This window comes from Corvus kubaryi, unplaced genomic scaffold, assembly GCF_017639235.1.
Source record: "Corvus kubaryi isolate FWS band 111438036 unplaced genomic scaffold, C.kubaryi_AGA036_p1.0 37391, whole genome shotgun sequence".
Lineage (NCBI taxonomy): Eukaryota > Metazoa > Chordata > Aves > Passeriformes > Corvidae > Corvus > Corvus kubaryi.
In genome coordinates, this window is record NW_024581130.1 from 5,515,803 (window position 1) to 5,540,665 (window position 24,863).

The 24,863-nt window shown below is 37.8% G+C and overlaps 1 protein-coding gene across 3 annotated transcripts in view; it reads left to right on the forward strand.

Annotated features, from left to right (window-relative positions):
• Positions 1–24,863, forward strand: part of CADM2 (cell adhesion molecule 2) — a 591,021-nt gene that overhangs the window by 135,624 nt on the left and 430,534 nt on the right. The window lies entirely within an intron of this gene.

A 24,863-nucleotide genomic window follows, 5' to 3' on the forward strand; every position in this document is an offset into this window, starting at 1 on the left:
TCTGTCAGGAGAGGTCTAGGTTGGATGTTAGGACAGGGTTGTTTATCTAGAGGGTGGTTGGGCACTGGAACAGACTCCCCAGGGCAGTGGTCACAGCATCAGCCTGTCTGAGTTCAAGAAACATATGGGACAATGTCCTCAATGGTGTGGTGTGTGATTCTTGGGGTGTCCTGTGGAGAGCCAGGAGATATACTTGGATCCTTGTGGATCCCTTCCAGGGATCAGGATATTCTTTGATTCTATAATGATGTTGAGCTTCTCTCTTCCTGTTTTACAGATAAATTTTTGGCTGTCTCATACCCATGTTACTTGTCTGCTTTCATTTTCCTACAAAATTTTTGCCTACTCTTGGAAAGTCTTACTCTAGGTTTTTAGCTATCCTGTCATTTTTCTTTACAGTGATTACAGATATATTTCTTTAAGCATCTTGACCATGTAAGTTGAATCTTCATATTTGTTTTAACTTTGATGTTTAATCTTATTTGATTATCCCAAATATCATGACTTCTTTTTAAGACGTTTCGTACTCGTTTCTTGTTTTTCTGATGAGCTAACGTTGCTAGAAGATAAATCTCTAGAGATTGTTATATTGAGTTACTATACATGTTAATTGATTATATATTATTTTCTTTATTATCATTCATTCCAGTGCTTGACACTGGTTACTGCAAACATTGAGGGAGCTAAGCCTATCTTTTAAAAGATGACACAATAAAACATATGTCTTCATATGTAGTGATTCACTGGAGTGGAATTTCATCCTGTATTATTCTATGATTACACAGCGCTTCCCAGAGTGTTTTGCACTTTTTATCTGGAGAGTTCAGTGGGAATGCAGTCGTGCTCATTGTCCTCTTACTAGAAAAGCTTTCAAGTGAAGGTGGCTTTTCCAAACAATTAACAATTGTTTGGAAAGCAATATTGCTTTTGCCCTCAGTATTGCTGAACCTTTGGCAAAGAACCAGTGCTTCTGAGGAGAGCTGCTAAACATGCTTTATCCTCTTCCAGAAGAGGAAGGGAAAGGGTAGAAAGTTGTCCAGATGGATTGAAGCTCCTGAGAAAATGATGTCCATGTCAATAAGACTGGGAAGTCTCATGCCAGCTAGCAGGTGGGCACAGTCTATGCCAAGCCATCCAGATGACCACATGGATCCACCTTTACCAATGCCAAGTCAGTGTGAATTTTGTGGAATTAATCCTGTGTTTACTCTGCAAATCTTAAGGGATAGCAGTCTTTGCTGAGTCAGACTTGAGGTTTCTGAGTAACAGCCTTTGTGACCTCTGTCAATCAGTTTCCTATCAACATCTGTAGCCTTCTGCATTCCTGTACTCTGACTCCTCAATCTACCACATCTGACTGAAGCTGTCCTTTATGGGGAAAAATACCTCTGAATCCACTTGCTTAGTGTTTCTTTTTTCCTAACACTTTGTGACTACAAATGAATGTCTTTTCAGTAGCTGAAATCTGTTGCTATTGTATAACAAAGCTTAAGCCTCTATTGTGACTTTGCTTTTCCCATCATCTTTCTCTGCAAGCTGGAGGAAACCAGATGAGTTTGCTGTGCTACCTCTACTGATAGGCAACCATCCTTCCTTGTGGAGGAGCAAAAGCTCCCTCTGCAAGCCTGTCACTTGGCCATTCACTTGTCATGTTTTACTAAGCTCTCGGTAAAAGGAGAAGTTACCAAAACACAATATAGCTCCTAGCCTTGAGATTAATTCTTTTGCCCACAAAGTGTTTTAGAGCAAGAAAACCTTTTTGAAATAGACTACTGACAGTTTGCTTTTCTTATTGGAGCTTATCCTTCCGTTTTGCAGAGACCAGCAGACACAGGGAAAGGTTTAAAAATGTTTGTGTACTGCCACGAGAAGCAGTGTTAAAAATGTTTCTCAAAACTTGAAAAAAAATCTTAAAATACTGTAATTCAGTAATATAAAGCAGAGAGTTACTTTTATTCTAGGCAGCTTTTCCAGAACTGCTAGGGTTATCTGTTGTTCATGTTCTCCGTTTTGTTAATGTGAGAACTTTCAACTTGTCTTAAATTCTTCTTTTTCATTAATATAACTGAGAAAGGAGTCACAAAAAGTATTGTTACATTCATATTCATGTGTACCCTACATAGAGGGCAGTAATTCATCCCAGAAAGACAAGTTCCTTCCTATAATCAGTAACTGATACTGTATTTCTAGAGACTGAAAAACAAATATGAAAACTAAAAATATAGAAAGCAGATTTAAATCTAATTTCAATGTTAATCAAAATTACTTTCATTTTGGCAATATACTTAATTTCAATGAATGTGGGAAAAGATGTGTAAGACCTGTTCAAGGAATGTTTTTTTATTACATACATTAAAATAGTAATCTATCTAAGAAAAGATTAGTTTCTCAAATAAAGTTCATCTTAAATGGAATTAATAGCTTTTATCCAAAGGAAATTATTACTTGTCTAGTGAGGAGGATAAGAAAATGAGACAAAAGGAAATCTGAGATGCAGGCAAAAATAGCATTTAGACCATTTTAGCTGATTGAGAGAATATGAGAACCTGTTTCCTGAGCTGAAATCTGCCATCAGTGAAATAAAACTCCTACACATGAATTACAGGTACATCCCCAGAACTGTCAGATCACGTATAACAGCCCTTCCAGATACCTGGCTCTCAAGGTGTAAGGAAGTGTTTTTCCTGCTTTGCAGGACAGAAGTCAGCATAGATGATAATTTAATTTAGCGAGCAATAGATAATGAAAACTTACTGAGTCAGAAATCCTGAAGACTAGGAGGAAAATGAAGCATTTTTCTTTCTCCTGTGCAAGTTTCACTCCAGACAGGCTTTGTTCCTGTGGTCTTGAAAAATGAATGTCTCCCATGTCTCCCTTCTCTCTTCTGTCTGTATAGTTTTTCTTATTTAACAAAAATAATAATCCGAATTTGCCAGTCTTAGACTTGTTTTTATTGCTTCAGCTTTGGATCCACTAAGTATTTTGTTCATCCCCAGAAAATCTGTAGTTTGCACAAAGGGGCAAGTATTGATAAATGAAGCCTACAAGAGGACATGGCTCACTATAAGAAAGGGCCTTTGGATTCTGAAAGAAACTAGCTTTCATCTTGAATTGCCTTTGGATTTTGATGCTGCTCCCAAGGCGTAATGTGGGAGCACCTAGAAAATTTTTGTGCAATGTAGTCCAGTTAACAACCTTGGTTCTTCAGCCAGTTTGGGTCCCTTTGTTCTAGAAGAGGCCTCAGTCCAAAAACAACAGCAGTTGCTGTTGGGAGATACCCATCCAGAGAAATGCCTGTTTGTGGAGAGCAAAATTGCCACAAATGACTCTTATACCAACCCTCCCTCATGCGTGCTAGAAATAAAGTTGTGTTTTGCGACTGTTGGAAGTCATTTTTTGTGGAGCGAGGCAAACTGGAATGAAGTTCATCTATAATTTAAAGTTTCTTGTATTACTTCAATCATAAAGGCAGAATCAAAAAGAAGCAGCCTTTGGGTTAGGATTATTGAGCATGAAAAGAACAGAAGTGAATCAGCAAGTAATATCTGGATAACAGTAAAGCTTCCCTTTTTTACTGAAGTTGTAAATATAGCTGTAACTTTTCGCATTAATTTGAAATATAGCCGGATTCTGTATTATTTAGATGCAGAACTTTAATTCTCCTGCATCCAAAACAGCAACATGTAAAAGCTTGGCTATTTGTATTATAATTTCATGGACAGTTTTTAAGGAATAAAATATAATTGAGACAGGTTCTCTCATGCAACGTGTATCAGTTGAAGACAATATTTTTTGTACATGGAAGCTTTGCGTGACCCACAAAAAGGACTAATCTATCTTTTTTTTCCCTCATCCTGGGAGTGACATATACTGAAAAAAAATATTATGAGGAGTTTCAGGGTTGTTTTTTTATACTATTTTAATTTTTTTTTCAGAAAATAGCTGGAATTTACCCCACTGTATGAAACATTAAAGCTAGAAAAAATACCTGTCTTAGGGAAGAAAAATGGTTGGGTTTTTTTAATGTGCTTTAATTATTGAATTTTATAGTCCATATACAGTCACATGATGAAACTTTTAGAATATAAATTCATAAAAACAAAGTGGTGGAATATGCATTATATTGATGTTCATATGCCTTCGTATAATAGACGCATAATTTTCATTCTTTTTCCCTACGCATCTCAATTCAGAGTTTCACATGTTTTATAGCAGGATAAATTGCCCAAAATAGTGATTTACAGCCTTTACTAGCAGTGATTTATTTCTCATAAATTTCATTTCAGTGGAATGATGTGCTGTAATGTGGCATTTAACATTGTCAAAAAGATCTGCTTTATTTGGGTTAGAGAAATAACATTTTCTGCATATGAACTTCCATTATTTTTGGGGTTTTTTTCACAGTAGCTTAAGTGTTAAAGCCTGAAAGGATTTAGAAAGCTGCAGTGAATGTGTTAAGACTGTTAATGAAGCCTCTGAATCTAAGGACAAAATTAGCTCTCACACCCACACTGCACAAAGTACAGCAACTGATAGAATTGCATCATGACTTTCACCTGGGGACACGAGTATTAAAGTCACCTGAAATGATGGTATTAGGAAGACAGATGTCCCCAACGGGCCCTTTAAGGAGTTTGTACCTACATGAATGGCTCGACAAAAATCCCTGAAATTTGAACATGAAACCTGTGTAAAAATGCTTATTGAGTGTGAGCAGTGGATAATACATTCCATCATGCAATATCTACTTTTAAGTGTGTACAGGAATGTACCTTTGAGACAGAAGAACCTGAGAAAGAAAGAGAGGGAGCAAAAGGAACTTTTGACAGCAAGGGCTTTGAACTACTTAGTTTTGTTAGGAGGAAAGTTAGATCTGCATATGAAATTCTAATTCATCAGAATCAAGCACTAGAGAATGAAAAAGGGGTGGCTTCCTGTTTCCTCTATTTCAGTGAGTGGGAAAGATGCCTGTGGCTGTAGTCATGGAGAAGGAAAATCTCCAAGATCTAGAATATCCTGTTCTTCTCACCTCTCAGCCCACACAAGTTCCTTCTTTCAGGTGTAGCACAGCCATCAGGACCAGGAGATCCATGAAAAACAAGACCAGGGGAATTGCCATTGCCTCGACAGCACATTGCTGGTCCCATGTTGCTGATTTAATTTATTTCTTCTTAATTTTATATGAATTGTTTGTGCAAGATCAGGACTGAATAGCAGTTGGCATGATCCAGCAATGTAGGCTTGGAATAGGATATGAGAAAGCACTATAGGAGGAAGAGGGAGTAGAGAGAGCAGGGAAGAAGAGATATGATAGCATTCCCATAGAGAGCACTGAAATGAAAATATTCTGGATAGAGGTCAGTGATGGGATATGCCAGTGGAGGTAATTGACATTATGAAAGCACAAAGTGAAATTGCTAATTACAAGAACAAAAAAATACAATTGCAATGTGTTTGTACCATACATTCTTTGCAGGAATTGAAATGGTCTCTTTCCAGCCACTTTACCCAGAAATACAGGAGGTGATCTGCAGGTTTGTTTGCCAGCAGTATAATGGTGCATGTTGTCCAGCAGAAGCTCACAGATAAGCACAAGTTATAAACTCATTTTTTCCCTTCTTTTAACTGAAAACTATTAGAGTGGGAGTCTTAAGCAGGCAGTAATTGAGAAGAACCTTAGTATAGATTACAAAAAGGGATATTTTTAGGCACTTAATAAAATTAAATGAGGAGTAAGCTTGAAATCTTCAGCCTTCAAGATGAGGTATAATTTCTTCATAATGAGCTACTGAGTGTGCTGATGACAAGAAGGAGGGTTTACTTATTTCTTCATGAAGGCGTGTTGACTCCAATAGCACAGAACTAAGCATTTCTTTATCACATCCTCACATCTCTCTGACTTCCACAGTACTGAAAAACCCACTGGCTACTTATGCCTTGAAAAGGAAAACATGTTGCTTTTAATAAAAAAGGAGTTTTATTTCATGTCCATTATTTTGTTAATTCTTATGGAGAGATTCTTATGTGTATGAAGATAATATTGGACCTTTGCTTTATTGAAGTGAATATTACTGTAACTACATAGCCCATCACAGTAAGATTGAAGTTCTAGATCTGATTCTTGTGGCTCTTCTTAGAACCCTGTATAAAATTCAGAGGGATTTTGCATAATATAGTAATATAAGGACATCAAAGTTTAGAATTTTATTTTGGAAGAATTTTAGAAATAAGGAGTTTAAGGCACGTCAGAATAGTAAAACTCTTACATTCTTGATGAAGTTGATAAATTACGACTGTTATCACTGCTTTTTAGAGGTAGTATTTTATAAACGTGACAGTAATGTGAAGTAAACTAAAAATCTTCAGAAGTTCGTTTTACAACTATGGGTTAAGGCACGTGCACACAAAATCCTAGACAAGTTACCAAATATAGGAGATCAGTTGCCTGGGATACTGAGATCAATTTTAAGTAGGACTCTTTGTCAAGGGAAATTGAGAAAAACATTTATGATTAGACAATTATTAAGTTAAAATCCTGTAAAATAATTAATAATTATAGATAAAAAGCAAGAAATGGAATAACTTGAAAATGTTTTTAACTACACATACAGTCATACAGGAAGGTGCAGATATTCCTTATTTACTATTTACTCAACAATTGACATAGATTTTGACTTTTGATATTTACCTTCACCATTTCTGTTGTGAAGGCTGGATCCCATTTATGTTGAAATGTTGAAAATGTTTGGTCTTAACTCCATTTCAATAAAACTACAGTATCCTACAACTTGTACTGAAGTCCTGCCACTGGTGATACAGGTTAATTTCCTAGATAAGCCTACTTTTACTTTCTCTGTAGAGCCTAAGGCTATACTCCTTACCACTTTTTAGTCATCAGATCAGTACTTGGCAAGGCAGCATCTAACACAGCACTGCCTTATCACTCCTAAAATACCAGAAGCTCGGAAGGAAATGTAAAATACCGGGAGAAAAGCAGATGTAGCACTAAAAATTGTGTAAAAAATCCAAAGGATATGCTAGAGCAAATACATAGTATATAATTGTCAAGTAATTTGGTAAATAGTGCTTACTGTTTTAGTTGATTCAAAAATCTACAAAACTTGGGGGAGGGGAACAAGGAAGAAAACAGTGTAGTAATTTTGGATTTTTGCAAAAGGTTGGCTGTTGCTTTGCTAAGCCTGACTTGCAAAATTAATTCAAATTGGCTTGGATAAAAGCACTGTCATGTGGATTAAAAGCTGGCTGAAACACTACAAACAAAGGGTGTCCTGAGGGTACCACAGGGATCACTGCTAGAACCAGTCATTTTTAATGTCTTTATTAATGATCTGGGAGAGAGTGTTGAACAGCATGCTAATAAAATTAACGTGTAATACTAAACTGTGAGGAGATGGAAATACTTGAAAGTTTAGAAAAAAGAAAAATATACAAGGTCCACAGAGAGATTAGAAACACTGCAGAAGTACCACAGTGAGCTTCAGCTTCAAGGAAATGCAGTCCAATTAGATCTCACGAGGAGAATTTGGAAGATGGTCAACATACTTAAAGAAACTTGGACGCAATTAGGTGGGGGAGAAAAAAAAGGCTGAAAGGAGGAGTGGTAATCAACAGCAAACCAAATGTGCATAAGCCATGTAAGAGGGTGGCAAAAGAGGGTGACAGAAGCTGGAGCAGCCCAGGAACCCCTGGGGCTGTGAGTTGGGCTCTCAGCAGCTAAGTTGGAAATTTTTGAGTTTGTTAGAGCAGACACCTGGTAAAAGCTGCAGTGGAGAATAGCCAGAAAATGACAGATTAGTTGTTTATGTGTTTTCTTCCTAATTTCTTTGGATCTGACGTGATGTTCTAAAGGGCATGTTGCTCAAATATTGCAGCTATTACATATGAGCATTTGAGCTAATACTGAATAGTGATGGAGCTAAATTATTACTCCTAAAGTACCAATGGTAAGTGTTTGGCAGAATTTTCAAGTACTAAATCCAATCACAAATAAATAATGGAAAACACAATAATATCGAGTACCCCTGGGAGCGAAACAAATTTTTTGCACTTAGAGCAGCAACTAAACAATCTTCAGATCTCAAGAATTTGCTATTTCTTTAAGTGAAATATAAACACTTTTTATATCGGAATAAATGCTGACTGAGTCATGGTTACATCATATACTTAGTACTAAATTCTTGAAGAAATAGATTGGCTCTCTTAAAATGTTATTCAGATCACCTCAACAACTAATGAATTGCTTTTGGAAATCTTCATTTGCAGTTTACAAAATGATGAGTCTTTTAAATTGTATTGTAAACAATATCTCCCCCACTTCAACTGTATTATTGTGAACAGATAGCTTTTGTTCTATTTTGCTGCATGTTTCTAAAATTTGTATTTAGAATTGGGAAAAATAACCTACTGTTTTGGAGGCTTAGCTATCATGTAAAAGCATAAATTATTATATCTGTGTTGATCGTTTAACTAATAATGTCTTCATTTGAGACCATTATTTTTATTTCAGTGAAATTCTACTTTGTTTTCAGCTGTAATTGCTTGCTCACACACTGACAATATGATTTGCTTGATGGAAGCAGCTGTTCTTGCTGGTTGTTTTCTTAGTTATGTTTAAGGAATGTTTTCAAGACTAGCTGCTTTCTCTCACAGAACTCCGCAAAAGTTTGAGGATTCTGGGTCCTCCTTATTTGTAACTTTTTAAAATCAGAGAATCAATCCATCTGTGTTAGAAATGTATCACATAAATGTTTTAAACATACTAATTTTGTTATTTCTGTTAGAAAGAGTCTTTTGAACACATTGAAGCTGAAATAGAGTTGCAGTAATAAGAGTCTGTAAAATTCTTTAGCAGTGGTCAGTGTGATTTTCCAGCTTCCAACAGCTGATGAGAGGCAAGATTTTTTGTGGAAATGTGTGAAACAGACCGAAGATCTTCTTTGCCAGCTGTTTCTTCTTACGTATCTGCTTCCAGTTGGCCCACACTGCTTGTCTTGGACATCACCAAGCAGCCCACGTTGTTGGAAAAGCATTTGCATTGATTTTGAAGCTGTGCATTCAGGAAAAATGTTCAAAGCAGCAGTGATAGGCTGGGAAACACTTACTGCCTTAATTGTTTTTGGATCTAAAAGTGAAATACATTGGAAAATTGATCTGTCTGAACAGTAACCATTATTTTATTTTAAAGCAATATTTGTAGCATGGTTATGCATGAGACATGGCCTCCAAGAGAGAGCATCTCTTGCAGCTCTGTTGCTTAGTTGAGAAGGAGCTGGAAGTCTGTCTGTCACCTCTGATGGATTCTATACGTGTAGCATCCATCGAGGCCTTTTGGGGTACGGGGATTAATTCTAAGGACTTTGTTACACGTGCGTTCCTGTGAAATAGCTAACAGAACCTAGAGAAGAAAATGCTAAGAAAGAATTTCTGATAACTCATTTATCAGCTCTCTGTAAAATAATAGAAGTTTCCATCTTGTGGAAAACTCTGAGAATTAAGTCGGCACCACTCACGAGTGGTGTTGGTTGTGGTTCCAGTAATCTGTTTAGTATTCTGCTGAACCCCGGGGCTGTCTGAGTGCTCTCTATCAATAACAAAGGTTCAGTTGTTTTATTTGCTTAGCAGTTTGCGCCAGCTTTAGTCAGCACATTGAAATCTACATTTTGAGTGCTTTTTTGAAACATTGTGAAATAGATTTTTTGCCTTCTGTTGATGATTAAGATAACATGGTACAGTTCCAGACTGCAAGAAAATGCAATGGGTTTTATTTGTGATTAAATAGATGTAAATCTGCATATATACTTTTTTCCCATATTTTTTAACTTCAAACTGTGAGGCTACTTGGTCTGTGGGCATATTTATTCCCCTGTAGTACTGGTATAAGCAAATAAAAAGCTGGGCATGAAATTAGATTTTGATCAGAAAATGGAGTTCTGGTTATGTATTTTTTATGTGCACAGTAGTGTTATAGATTTACAATATTAGAGGGGACAAATATAATATGCATCCTAATTTCTGAAGACTGAAGTATATCTTTGTCTCACCTGTAAACATAATCCAATTGAGTTCATAAAGTGAAGTTTGTCAATAACTCAAACTTGCAAGGTCACTTTGCAAGTCTTTTAGAAGTTTTTAATCTTTTAAAGGTTTTAAAATATTAACTATCTAATCCTTTCAAAAGGTCAGTAAAGAAAGCAGTGAGTACAGTCACACCACTGAGCTCTAGGCAGCCAGAGTGAGGTTCCACCATAGCACCCAGAAACTTGCCTGACTCTGCATTTAAACCCTAACTCTGATTTGGTCTAGACTCACTTTGGCATGGCATGATTTTGAGGAGATTGCCTGGTTTTGAAGCTTGCCTGACTCTGGATTCAAGCCTGTGCCCTGATTCCAAGTTGGTCTAGGCTCACTTTGGCATGGCATGGTTTTGAGGAGAACCAGCGCTTCTCATGGATGGCAAAGGCCATGGAGCATCCTCCAGGAGAGCACCACAAGCTCTTCCTGCCAAGGGGCCTCATCTTGCCTTAAGCTACCCAGAGCAGATCAGAGAGAGACAGTGAAATGAAGTGTCATTATTCCTGTTCCAGTGGAGGGGCTTTTTATCCAAATGTTTAAGCAAAGAAGCAATCATTAGAACCTTCTGCTTGTTAGCAGCAGTGATTGCTCTTGAAGGCTGTCTATTGCTTATACTTATTGACATACTCTAGAAGTATGACCTGGTATTAATGAAAAGGCACTTGGCAGAATCAATTAATGCAGACATTTGATTTATTATTATTGCTCTTTGTTGTTTCATCAGTTTATTCACTGAACGTGGTTGATTAGCCTGTTCTCCTTTGTTTCCATTTGCAGTGGTAAAATCTTCTGAAGGGTTTGTTTAAAGCTTTCACTTTGACACATAAAGCTAATAAAACTAAGAAGATGCACTGTGCAAGATCTCTTCAGAAAACTCTCTGCAGTGCTATAGTACAGAGTTGAACAAGGCAGGTTAAACCATCTGATTTTGCTTTTAATTCACAAAGGAGTATGCCAGACACTGGTGGTTGTCTGGAGAACTGGTGATAAAAACCAGATGATATTGCAGCTGATGTGCCAGATAAAACATAGGAAGACCAAGACTGGTATCTCTAGAAGGGAATACAGATTACCTAGTTTATCACTGGAAAAGACACCCTCTGTTTCCTCTTTCCCCTGCAAAGAGGTGGGAACATTGAAGTTGTGGGTTGGATTTTTTTTTTTTTTTAATATGAGGTAACATCAAGCCTCAAAAAGGGAACAGAAAAAAAATTGATAATTGCTTTAGCTGAAATTGGTAATAGAGTACTGCTTTGATCATTTCTGTAATGTGAAGTAATGTGAAGACTTGTACTGCAGGTACCCAGGTGCTGGAATGGTTTTGGATTTAGGGAATCTCTGCGATTTATCCACTGTGTGCAAAGTATGTTGTTGCTTTTAACTTGTTTTCATAGGTTTTGTTGTTTGATAGCATTTGCTAGTCATTTCCTGTGGTTGAAAGAACCGAGTAGCATAAAACTACTTCATATTGTATCCTTTAATTGACTATAATCAACAATTTACCACACATTGTTTGAAAGGGACTATGTAATCTCAGCTACAAATATTGCTTGTACGATGGAGCTCCTGCACAAATCACTTTCTCAAACAAAACAATGGAATCAGTTTTAAATACTGTGCTGGTTTGGACAAATTTGGAGGAAAATATCCTCTGATAGAAGGCAGGTTACAACCATCCCTCCCCCACCAGGTTCAGGAAAAATAAATTTTCCTCGGAGGAAAGTGAAAGAGATAAAAAACCTATTTATTTAAGAAACACACAGGAAAAGGATAATAATGCTAAATAATAAAACCTCTCGCTGTGGAGAGAAACCTGGGAAGATTTCAGAGTCCTTCTGTAGGTGTGGTCTCTCTCCTCCTCCTTGGAGCTGGGTCGTGGTGGGCCCACCTCCAGGGCCTCAGTGGAGAACTCTCTCGATGTGTTCTCATGTTGAAACAGTCCAGAACAGAAGAAGGGAAAAACCAAAGTCCCAGGAAAAACAAAGTTCAACTCTCCATCTCCCTCCAGAGAAAAGGAGCCGAAAGCTGGCTGAAAAGCAAGCAGGATGCTTCCTCCACTCTTGCTACTGCAGCAGGACGCAGAGGAGTGTGTGTCTGTGTCCTTGAACAACTGCTTTGAAAAGTTTGCTCATTTTTTTTTTCCTTTCTCCCCTTCAGGTTTAGTTTAAAGGCACAGAAAGGCACAGAATTAATTTCTGAGCATAGACCAGCAATAGGGGATACAACATCATAAAGTCACCCCAAAACAAATATCTACAACAAATTTTGTGAAATTATGTGATGTTGTGCTCACTGTATTATAACAGCACGTTATTTAAATGAGTGGGATATTTGAATTTTTATAACACATTACAGAGTAGTTGAGAACTTAGAGGGTAAGTGGTATTTCAGAATAACAATTAAGATACTGTCAAAAAAGATGGCTACATTTGAAAAACAATTGATGTTATCCACATGGATAATTTGCAGACAGCCCTGTTATGCTCAGGCTGTGGTTTATGTGGAAAGGAATGGAAGTACTCTTTTTTCATCTCCAACCTGCAGTTTGTGTTTGCCACCTCCTGGGTGCTGCTGGGTGGGGCCTGAGGGGCACCAGGCCTGTCCCACTGTTCTTCCAGGTTCTGGAGGAGAGAGCTCTGCTGTGCCAGGGGCAGCTGCTCCCAGGGGTGAGCAAACAGCAAGAGAACAAAATGTGTCAAATACTTCTAGGTTTGAAATAATTGAGTGCAACAGGATTTAACTTGGTGGAGAAGCAAGGCAAGCCCATCATTTTGTGCTTCATTCACTTTACAGTGGTGTTGTATTCTTTCTACGAGGGTATGTAGTTATAAAGTAAAAGGTAACGTCTTCAAACTGAAATAGGGCAGGTTTATATTAGATATTAAGAAGAAATTCTTCACTGTGAGTGTGGTGAGGCACTGGAACAGGTTGCCCAGAGAAGTTTTGGATGCCCTATCCCTGAACGTAGTCAGGCCAGTATTGAGGTTGGTGGAGCTCTGAGCAAGCCAGTCTAGTGGAAGGTGTCCCTGCCCATAGCAGGGGGTTTGGGGCTAGATGACCTCTAAGGTCCTTTCCAAGCCAAACCATTCTGTGATTCTATGATTTGTAGCCTGTTTGGATGATGGCTGCTCTCTAGCCCTTGGTGGTCAGTACCTGCATATTTTTATAAGCAGTGCACTGTAAAGAAGAGGAGGAGATAATTTTTTCCTTCAGGAGTTTGTTTCATTGATTCTTTTGGTCCTATCATGCCACAGTAGGCAGGTCCATAAATTTGTGTCTGTTCCTCTCATGTCTGTCTTGGAATAAGATAAATAATGCTCTAAACCCTAGATGGGAAATTATTTATGCTCCTTGCCATCTCCAGCAGCCTTTGGCAGAAGTATCATGTTGCCTTCTCCATCCACTGTATAAGTCCTTGCTGCTGCATTCAGTAACAATAGATTCACCAGTGACTTTTTCCTTCTGTCATGTTCAGCAGTGCAACAATTAACGCTGACTTTTATATTGTTATCATTTTGCATTTTCATTAGCACCTGCTTTGACAAAAAGGATCAGTTCACACCTCAGAGTGCCTGTGTCACCCTGTCTGCAGCCCTCTGCAGGTACCATTGTACACCAAACCCTGTGATTGTTGCTCTCTCCGGCGTACAGACTGGAGAATTTGGGATTGGTGCAGCTAAGACTCTGCAGTGGAGTTAGGAAGGAGCCTAAACTAGAAGGGATAATTAAGCGGGGCTTTTCTGCAGCTGTGTATTTGCTTTGTACAGCAGGTCATGGCTGTGCTGCAGTAATAAATTGTAATGTTGCCCATGCCTTTTAAAACGTTATCTTTGCTTTTGCATGCGAGGAAATAACAAATAAGATGTGTTCCAATTTGCAGGTAATCCAGCTCATTTAATTCTAGTTTGCATACATCACATTTTAGTTGAATTTATCGCCGCTACCAAAATCACCTCTTAGAAGGCAAAGTCTAATTCTGGCTGATCTTGGCAATGGTGTAAGCAATGTTTTTATTTGGATTTGGTTTTGTTGCCATGTCTAACTTGTCAATTTTTAAAAAAAAAATTATTCAAGATTTTTTTTTATTTATTTCTGCAGTTTATAGAATCGATTACCGATTCACAATAAACCCTGTTTTCTTAGAACTGTTGTTTCTTAGGATATTTGGAAGCAGTTCACTAACAGGATGTTAAAAGCAAACACCCTTAAGGTTCCATGCCACCCATGACAGCATACTTTTAGCTGTAAAAAATTCACTATAATTTGAATTATTTTAATACATATTTTAGCATAGTCTTACAGACCACTTCTGTGATATTTTTCTTTTCTAAAAGTGAAATTGTTCCTTTCATTTTAATAGAATTTTAACTACTTAAGAAATGCTTTTTGGGATCTTATTATCGAACATTTGATTCAAAGCTTTTGCTTTAATCTCCAAGTTAATAAAGTTTTGAAAGAACTGAATTTAAATGTGAAAGGAAATTTCTTAATACATGACTGTTCAGTTTTCACTAAAGAACTCAACACTGGAAAAGTAAAATATGCTAAATTATCATCTGTAATTTAAAGCCAAATCTATCTCTAAATGTTGTCTTGTGGCATTTAATCATCAGAGCTAATATCTGTGCACTTCCCTTGGCAAACTGTATCAGAAGAACCAACAGGGTTCAGTCCAAGCATACAGAAAGTGTTTCTGCTCAGAGGGGTAAAAATAGGGCTTTGGGTTTTGGTTTTGTGGGTTTTTTTGGTTGGGTTTTTTTGTTTGTTTGTTTATTTTGTTGGGGTTTTTTTTACATGTACATGTCATCACTCTTTCCTGTCCCACTAGTAATTTCAAGTACTTAGTTAAAATTTTTCTGTTGTTGGGGTTAGAATGAGCTTTCCACATAGCAAGGGAACCTCAAACCTTTATTGGAGTGAAGCAAAGACTATATTTATGTGTTTGGTTTAAAAAAAAAAGAAATTAAAAAACCCAAATTGAAATGCAACCAAACAGATGAATGATTGCCTTGGGGTAAATGCAGGTTTGTTTGCCTAAATACTCAGCATTGTGTGGTCACAAATAATTATTTCTGCAGTTCAATAGCATGGGTAGGCTTATCACTGTGTAGATGTAAATGTGTCACTGTCTGATCTTTTTCCTGTACCTGTGCTAAGTCTTCTCTCTCAAAAAATAAATTAGACAATAACCCAAGTTACTTTTTTTGACTTCAGAGAAGTTCTGACCTTTTTTCTTGTCTCCTTGATGTCTAATGTTCAAATGTTTTAAGCTTGCATGTTTTCACTAGGCAAGTGAAAAGCAAATTTAATACGAAATCATGAGATTTTGTGTCCATGCTTGAAGTACTTAATGGATTTAGCAACTCTGTTTCAAACTGCCTATTTTCCAGTGAGTGCTGTATCAACTTTCTTTCCCTCTTGAGGGGGAAACACAAACTTTCCTTCCTCCCTTGGCAAGGACTGAAGTGTAGGTGCTTAGGATTCATGCTGTTTTATGTGTTGGTTTTTTGTTGATTTTTGGGGTTTTTTTCCCAGCGGTTTTAATGAAATTAATATCTGTTGGAGGTCTCCTGACCTGCTGTGGTCTCCAGGTTTTCCCAAGTTTCAGCACACCTCCCTCTTGCCAAAGGTAATTTATGAAATTGATTGTTAATTGGTTTGATTTGTCCCAATGATTTTAGAAAATGTCTCATCTTCTAAGAACTGGCCTTTCTGTGGGTGAGGGTCAAATCAAATTGCTGCTCTGCAGGTAACGTCATCAGTTCATCTACTGCTTAAACTTTGTTCAGCTCTAATGCCAGGAACACAGAACTGTGAAAGAAAACAACATTCTTTGCCTGCCCTCCTGTTGTCACTAAAACTTCCTGTTCCTATATCTACTCACTGCACTATTTCAGATGCTGAATATAGGGGGCTATCTTCCTTCACACTAAGAAATAAACAATTAATTTGTTTTTTTCAGTTTGTATAGTGACTCTGTCACTGAGTAATTGAATCTGAATTATTCATATGCCAACTAGTGACATGAAGTGTGTTACAAGTTTTCCAAGTATATATAAAATATTTCTTCCAAGCTGTATTGTATTAATTTGTGGTGGAGGTAGCAAATTCAATTTGCCTCACTGAGAAAGCAAACCAGAAAGTTAATTCCATTTTCAGTTGGCATGTGAAATCAGTGGAATAATAAGACATAGGAAGGAGAAGCAAACCTGAAAACTTGATTCAAGACTAGAGAAAATACCTGAAGGAGCACAACTTCGGGGTCATGCAGCTAGAAAAAGTATATATGCAATAAAATGTGTGGCATATAATGAGGGAAAATAAAAAGTGAGACAATCCTGGACAAGGCACTTGATGCCCTTGGTGTTGGAGTCACAGTATTGGGGCACATGGAGCAGTGACAGCAGCCCAGCCCATCTGTGTGGTTGCTGAGCCCGTGTGTGGTGGCCAAGGGATGCTGAAGCAACACTTGACAGTCCAGGGTTGTGATTATCACAAGTCAAGGATTGAAGCCTGAGAAAGAAATTGTCTTGTCCAGAGGAAATGCTAGAAGTGCTGATTTGGAGACAACTGTTGTAGATAAATGCTATTTCAAAAATTGGATATAAACTCCACTGCTGTTGCTCAGAAAGCTTCCTCTTCTCCTTAATAAGACCTTACAGGGGGTTTTAAAGAATCGTCTCTCTCACAGAGGAAAAAAACCCTGCTTTGCTGATCCTAGGATTTCTGTTGTCTTACATAGTTTCTAGGACAAAGTGAAAGGAAGGGGGATGGGTAACGATGTGCAAGAGTGAAATGGACTTTCTGAACTAACAGAATTGATACTGTAACATAACTGATACACTGAACCTGGGAAAAAGGCAATCTCAGTCAAAAGCAGTAGAAGTCTGACAAAGAATCAATGCATGTGCAAAGTACTTGAAGGACTAAATGGATCTGGATAGAGGGATCCATTCTTTCGACTAAAGAACAGGACCGATTGTTCCAGCTCCTCCTGTTGGGGATCTGCAGACAAATTTGTTTTGAAAGGCTTGTAAGGCCAGCCCTAAGAACAAATGATAATTAATATCCAAATTGTTTCTTCTTCAGATTTCTCACTTGAAAGATGCTGGGAAAAAAGCTAATTTAAGATGTGCTAGGATCTCTTTCACAGTGATTAAAGAAGAGAAATCCCTAGAGTAAAAAATCTCTAGTCAATCTAAAATGTAAATTGTTGCAAGAATTTCTGTGTTTATCTTCATGTTTCTCATGTGTGAACCTGAAACTTTACAAATGTTGCCGTTTGCCTGTCCTTTTAGGCAGGTAGATATTTAACAGAAGTAAGAAATTAAGCAAACCAAACTCATTCAATACCAGATTGAACGCTTTTGTGCCTGTCTCCTCTGCAGCAGCTGAAGTAAAACAAATGAAGTGTTTCTGGTCACACTCAGTTTGTCAAGCATAACAAACCTGTATTTCAAGTAAAATAAAGCTGGCACCAGAACACCAGGATGGTGCTTGTCTTGAGCTCCATGACATTAATTTTAGTCCAGAAGCATTGTCAGTTCACAGGTCCTTAAAATAACCTCTTTGCTCGTGTCTTTGACTAGATAAAACTGCATCTGCTTCTTAGTTTCAGCACAGCAAAATGAACAAAAGCTCAGCCAGAATTTATTTTGGTGGTTAGCTGTGAAATACTTCAGGTGTACTCTGCGTTACCTCCACCATGAGCACTGCTGGGAGCTGAGGCATCTTGATTGCAAAACTCCTGAGAGCGTATCAGAAATCAGGTAGACCATCACATCAAATTCAAGGGAATTAGAATTTAAGAGATAATAATTTTTGTAACTGCACAGGCCATTTATTTTTTTTTTGTCAGTGGCTGTATGAAGTGTACCAGGTATTTAAACCATCCTAGAAATTGAATGTGATTGACTTGACCTTATTCTACCCTGGTGGTTTAAGTAGAACTTCAGGTCTGTACCTTGACAGGTGGTGACTGATGGGACACGCAGGCTTGTCTAAGTACAAGCAATCTGCCCATAATACTCAAGGCAAAGTAACTGGCATTTCCCTCTGTCTGCACAGCCTTGTGACTGCTGGGCCCAAAGATCCATCAGCATGAACACAGTTACTTGAATGCCTGGAGTCCTTTCCGCCCAAAGTGGTTTTAATCAGCATGCAAATAACGTAAATAAATGCAAACGTGAACCACTCAAGAGAAGAAGCCTCACCTCATATTTTTTTCTATTCAGTTATTGTTATGCCTGTGTTTATGCCATTATGTATCCATATCGTACCATTCCTTTATTCTTTTTGATTTTGAATGCTTTAAATTTGGCAAGACAATTTCGTGCACAAATTGCAAAACCAGTATGACCTGAACTAATAAATTTTCCATGAGCTGGGCTCAGTTTCTTATTTAGCTGTAAGAAATCTACTCAAAATGGGCTTTTTTTTAGTGTGTGTTATGCTAAATGTAAGCCTTTGATCAGACAGTACATGAATAAGGAATGTTGTTTTTCTGAATTAAGTGGAAATGAGGCCTAAGGCAGCCTGCTGTTAGGATCATAAGTACTAAATAAAATATACACTAGTTAAACTTTGCAACCTTTCAAGGACAGGCATAATTTTATATATTGAAAGAAATCTTATATAATTAATTAAAAGATTTGTCTTACATCATGTCATGTATGTATAGTTACAGCTACAGTCTTAGAATATAGAAAATTTTTTAAATCTACTTCCTCTCTATTAACATTATTTTTTTAAATTATCACAATATTTTTTTGCCCTTGTATTTTGCTGATCTTTAAAAATATGCTTTGGAGTTCTACTTGTATTTCCTTTTTGGTGGCCTAAAGGCATAAAAAACCCAGTTGATTCTTTATTCAGTATTATAGGTCTTATATATTCTTCTTTTACTTCCTGTGACTTGCTACTCCAGCAAATTGGAACAGAGATGAGTCTTTAAGATGTGATGACCAAAAAGTAAATGAACAATTTCGCACTATTTTTTCACATTCTTGAAATAATTCTTGAAACTATTATAAATTTCAGCCTTCTTTGGCTATTGGGGAACCATTCATAGTCTTTTCTTTGAATCCATCACCTTTTCATTCTTTACCTTTTTTTTTTTTTAATATTCCTCGGCTATTGGTTTTCTTCCTCTTGTTTGACGGTCCTTAAATCTCAGTTGTACTCTTTCTCAATGTATCAGCTGTATTGTGTGGATCTAAATTATGGTCACAAATGCTAAGATTTTTTTTAAACTTTGATGTAAGTTACTCCATGACAGTGACAAGAATAGGGCTACTATTCCATGCAGCTCCCTACTCTCCCTCCTCATATGACCACAGGCAACACCTCTTTTGTTTTGTTTTGTATTGTTGTTTGTTGGGGTTTTCTTTCCTTTTGATTTGTTTGTTATAATTTAATTTTGTTTTCCCAGATGTGGTTAGCTGGATACATGCCTTCAGTATCGGTGTAGGCTTACACAAAATGGGGTGTCACTGAAATCCCTCAAGACAAATCCTCCCGTTTCTGTGGCTGCTCAGGTAGCTGGAAATACTCTGATCCACTCTTTGCTGCCCTGTTTCTCTGATGTGGTCTTATTTTATCTTATCTCATCAGTTTTTCACTTAATGCTATAATACACTTAGGTGTAGTTGGTCATTTTTTAGCAGCATGCTAAGTATGTTCATCCATTAAATGCTTTATTAGAAATATTTCATTCTTAGTACAAAACTTTCAAGCTAATAAGTAGAAACTGCTGCACATGTTTTGTCTCAAAGCTGGGGCTAAGTGTCTATAACTTTTTTGTGTCCTAATTTTATTCTGTGCACCATTTAGATAAATTATTGAATGTTTTGCATATGTTATTTGAAAAGATTGGTAAATATGTGTAATATTTTCATGTGCTGCATTATCAATGGCAGTTCATAGAAACCATTTCTCATTTCAGATTGGAGCTTTTAAAGTTTTAGCCTCCCATGAAAACAGAACCCATAGTATTGTGACACATATTAAGTTTAGTATTTTTCTAATGACAAAGATGTGTAAAGGTTTTAATCTACACAGAAGTTTTGCTTGCTTAATCTGTTAATCCCACCTTTATAAAATGCAAACCTACTTGAGACAGGGCTTCATCACTTAAAGGAAAATTAGATAGCTTAGGTATTGATTAATTTTCCTGCGTGGTTGTCAATAATACCACAAAATGAATACAGATTAGCTTACCATCTTAGGTATAACTACCATTTATTTTGTTCTCTGAAACTGCTATCACAGCCGTTTTCTTTTATTTCAACTTTATTACAGTCACTATACTCTGTGAGCTTTTCTGTTTATAGAGAAAAACCACACTTGGTGGTCCATGATAGTGACAGGGTTTCCTGACTTTTCTGCCCAGGACCTCTCCTGCTGCTGCTCCTCCATGGGGTCTGATACTGTGGTGACAGAACAGCGTGGGGCAGGTGATGAGGAGACTGGAATCTCCACGAATTTTCATTAAAACCTAAAATACTGCCTTTAACCAATACAAACCAATTTAAACTGGTTCAAACTGTTGGATCTGGTCAAAACCTGTTTGAACTGACTGGATCTGGTCAAAACTGGATTGAACCATTCAGAACTGGTAGTATCTGGCCAAAACCAGTTAGAACTGGTTGGATCAGATTGAAACTGGTTTGAACCAATTCGAACGGTTTCAAACCTGTCAAACAGCTGAAACCTGTCTGAAGCAGTCAGAAATGGTCAGATCTAGTTCAAACCGGTTTCAACTGGTTAGAACCAGTTTGTTCTGGGCCGAACTGGTTGGATAATGTTTAAACCAGTCTAAACCATTTTGAACTTGTTGACACCGATCAGAACTGGTTGGATCCGGTTGAAATTGTTCAGTTTTTTGTTACTGATCCCTTCAGGGAAGAGAGATGTAGTTCTTGGTCACTGTCACTAATGCGCATCTCTTAAAGAAGGTGTTCTGGAGAGCAGCCATCAGCTTTTTCTTCTAATTCATTGACTTATAGGGTCAAAAGGATGAAGATGCAAATTAGGCTTCTGGGCAAGTTTATCTCCTTTCAAGCCTCAACTTTGCATCTTACCTTGCTCTTAAAGATTAAAGTTATGTGTCAAGCACCCTGTGTTAGTGTGGCCTAAAGAAACACAGTGTATATGCAAAATCAAGCATTTGTTCTTAATCTCATTGAAGTCTTAAGTCTACTCAAAGAACTGTTAGTCTTGGTGTAATAATATTAATTCTTGTAGACCAAATTATGCAGCTGTTACAAGTTGTTCCCGATAATGGGGCAATCAGAACTTTTAGAAGCAAACTTTCTATATGTACTTCTTCTGATGTTGCCCTTAAGTTTCATAAAACCTCTCGGGGCTAAGATTGATGGTGATAATTCAGCAGAGAAGCAGTGTGGAGTTACGGTGAGTGGTCAACACCTCAAGTTCTTCACAAGAAATCCTTGATGTTGATGGTCCTTTCTTCTCTTTGTTGGGAAAAGTGGGATGTTGACCTAGAGTATTTCTTCCTCTACAGCTGGAGGCTGCTTTGGTTCATTTTTATTGTTTGGCAAACACAGTTTATTAACTTGATTTTTATTGACTTGTAAAACCTTTTTTTTTCTTCAGCTCACAAACTTGTGCTCCCTTAGTGACTATAATTGACCATTTCTGATTTGTGTTTGTAGCCCTGGCAGCTTTGCCATCATCCTGTGCTTCCTCTCTCATGGCATTTGCTGTCATTTGATGTTTGTGCTTTTTGGGAACCTGTGTTGAAATCTCCTAGTTTTCTTCAAGGTGTAGTTTTCTGATAGCCTAAATAGGTCTCATTACCACAAACTAATCACATGTACATCTTTTCTTCTAACACCAGTAACGATTCACTTGACAACAATAATGATCTCTTAGACACAATCATCCATAAAATAACATAAAGCCTCAAAAATATTTTTGCCAACATTGCTCAAGCCATGCTGCTGTTAAAGGGAATTCACTTGAACCAAACCTTTAAACTCTGTTCTCCCAAATGTCTTCTCTGGTGTTTAGCAGGGCAGAGAAAGAACAAGCAAACACAGAGAGCACGGGAATATGGGAAAGACTCCTGACAGCCATAGGAAACTGTCAGCAAGAGGAAAGCAGGAGTGGAAGATTTTGTGCCAAGACTGAGGGATGCTAAGAAAAGTTAGAAGCTCTGAGATGAGTTTGAGATGTATTGATTTATAGGAAAACTATGAACAGTGAGAAGTGAACTAGAACAGTAAGAAATGCCATGCAAAAATATTTTTTTCTTTTTTTTTAGTGGCAAGGGGATAATTTTGTGGGTGTTTGTGTTTTATTCTTTTTCTAGGTCCATATATTTCTTTATGCCGTTAGGTAAAGCTGTACTGTGTTTTATTGGTATTTTTTCTTTCACATGTAATCTAAAGTAGACGTGGAATAGAAGTTCTTGTGTATTATTAGAAATAAGGTCAATGCTGGTCTTGGAGGCCTAAAACAGTTTTGCTTTTGGTCTACTTTCCTGTCAAATATTAATAGGCAGATGTCACAGCCAGGAAATGTGCCAAGAAGCTTAGGGATTGAACAGGGGGACAGCTTAATATAGTAATCTTGCACACTGCGAAACAGCTTTGGGGTTGGAAGCATTGTAGCTTCAGACATTTTATCTTCAGACAAAAATATTGGTGTACAACCTGAACTAAGCAGCCTTGCTGGCAGCAGGGCTTGCTGGCTTCTCAGAGCAGTGGAAGATGGCATCACACTGTGGCCTGACCGTTCCTGCAGAACTTGTGTGGGAGTTGAACTCAAATTGGTAGAAAGGCATGCATTCAGTGCCTGAAATCCACAGAAACTTCAGCAACTATGTAAGACATTGCACAGGAGCAGCTCATCCATCTGCTCTTTGTGTTAGAAGTTATAAGGAGAAAAGGAAACAAACAAAGGTCTTGTTTGGTTCTGCTCAGTACTTTCTTCCAGCTTGTACAGGTTCAGGCAAACATGGCTGCAACAGTGCAGTCAAACTGTGTCTTCAACAAGCTCTGCAAAAGCTTTGTTTGTGATCAAGGAGCACTTAAATATGTTTGGGGTATTTGGTTTTGCTGAGGAATATATTTGGTGCTGCTAACTTGGTTTGCAAACTGCAGATTGAGGTGCAGATTGAGCTCTGGTGGGAGCCCAAGACAAAAGGCCTTGATAACAGAGGGCAAGAAGATGGATGTCACCAGCCAGGTGGATGGGCGCTAGGAGACAGAGTGGGAGAGGGGAACTTAGGAGGAAGAGTGAGACCTTGACGAGCTTGGACTGTGAGGAGATAAAAGCCCAGGGGTTCCTTCTCCCCTCAGAGGCACCAGCTCGGACTGCTTCTGTCTTACTGCAGCTTTATGGAACAAGATGTCTGAGTCTCTGCTTTGGGAAACCTGGGATCAAGCTGGTGAAGAAACCTGGCCTGTGAGTGAGGTCTGTGGGGAGTCCAGTGGAAACCTGCCAGCTCACTGGAGCCACCACTGGGAAGGGGCTTTGGTCCCAGCAGTGAAAATCTGTGACATTGGGAGTGTGGCTGTCAGAGAGTCTTGTGAATGGTCACACCGGGAAGTTGTTTGGTTGGTTTTTTGTTGTGTGTTTTGGGGTTTGTTTTGGTTTGGGTTTTTTTCCTCAAAAGCAAAAGGATTTTTAGCATTTTTCAGTGTCTATGTAATCCAAGTGTTTTCTCTAAAATCTGCTCCTACATCAAAATTTGAACTGTGTTTGTGAAGTGACTCACTTAGAACAGCCTGGCTCGTGGCTGTCCCTGTGGGACAGAACCACTTCTCCCCACTCACTGCTTTGAACCACAGTACCACCAGTCATTATGGGTCACAGTGTGAAGACCTATCATTATAACTGCCTTTGCATGTCGAGTGATTATAACTGTCAGAAGTAATGTTGGGTGTGTACTAGAATATTTTTTTCTGAGAAAACTACCAAAAAATGCCTGGGGGATATATAAGAAATGTTTTGTTTTTATGCTTCGGTAAATTCTTCCGCAGAAAGGTTATTTGTTTTTTGTTTGTTTTTCAGAAATTTTGATTAGCTGATGTGAAATTCTACTCAGTATTATTTTTTGTGCTTACTCAGTATCTTGCAGGCAAAGGTTTTAAAGGGCATCACACATTTGTGGCAGAACCCATAACTGAAACTCGAATTTTGTGGCACACCTAGCATCTAATTAGTGGCCTTGGTTTCAACTGGATGCATGTGGGTAAGTCAATACACACGTATTCAGCTCTGTAGAGCAAAACAGAACTGAGATGAGTATTTACATTTGTGCTTGCAGGAGCAGGTTCCAAATTTACTTTTATTTTCTCAAATATTATATAACAGCCACTGAGAACAGGAAAAGCAATTGAATATGATTAACCTGTCATTGTGTTAATTATATACAGTGTAAGGCTGGGATGACAGCAGCAACTGATCAGTTTTTGTTTCAAACACAAGTCTTCCTGGCCAGTGAGGGTTTAGTAAGTTTTAATTCCATCACACATGCTGAGGTTAGGCTCAGTTGGAAGAACTTTATCCCTGGAATTTTTAGTCAAAGCTTAATCACTCGATTAACTTCCTGAAAATAGAGGATTGACCTCAAATCCTCATCCTTAATAAGAACTTTGCAGTTGGTAAGATTCAGTAGAAAACACTTCTCTATCTCCAGAACGGCTTTTCTTTACATTTTTTAATGAAACTGGAAGGATGCAGTTACCCTTCCATTTTCAAATCAACCTTCACTGAAATTTAAACTTCATGACCAAAATTGC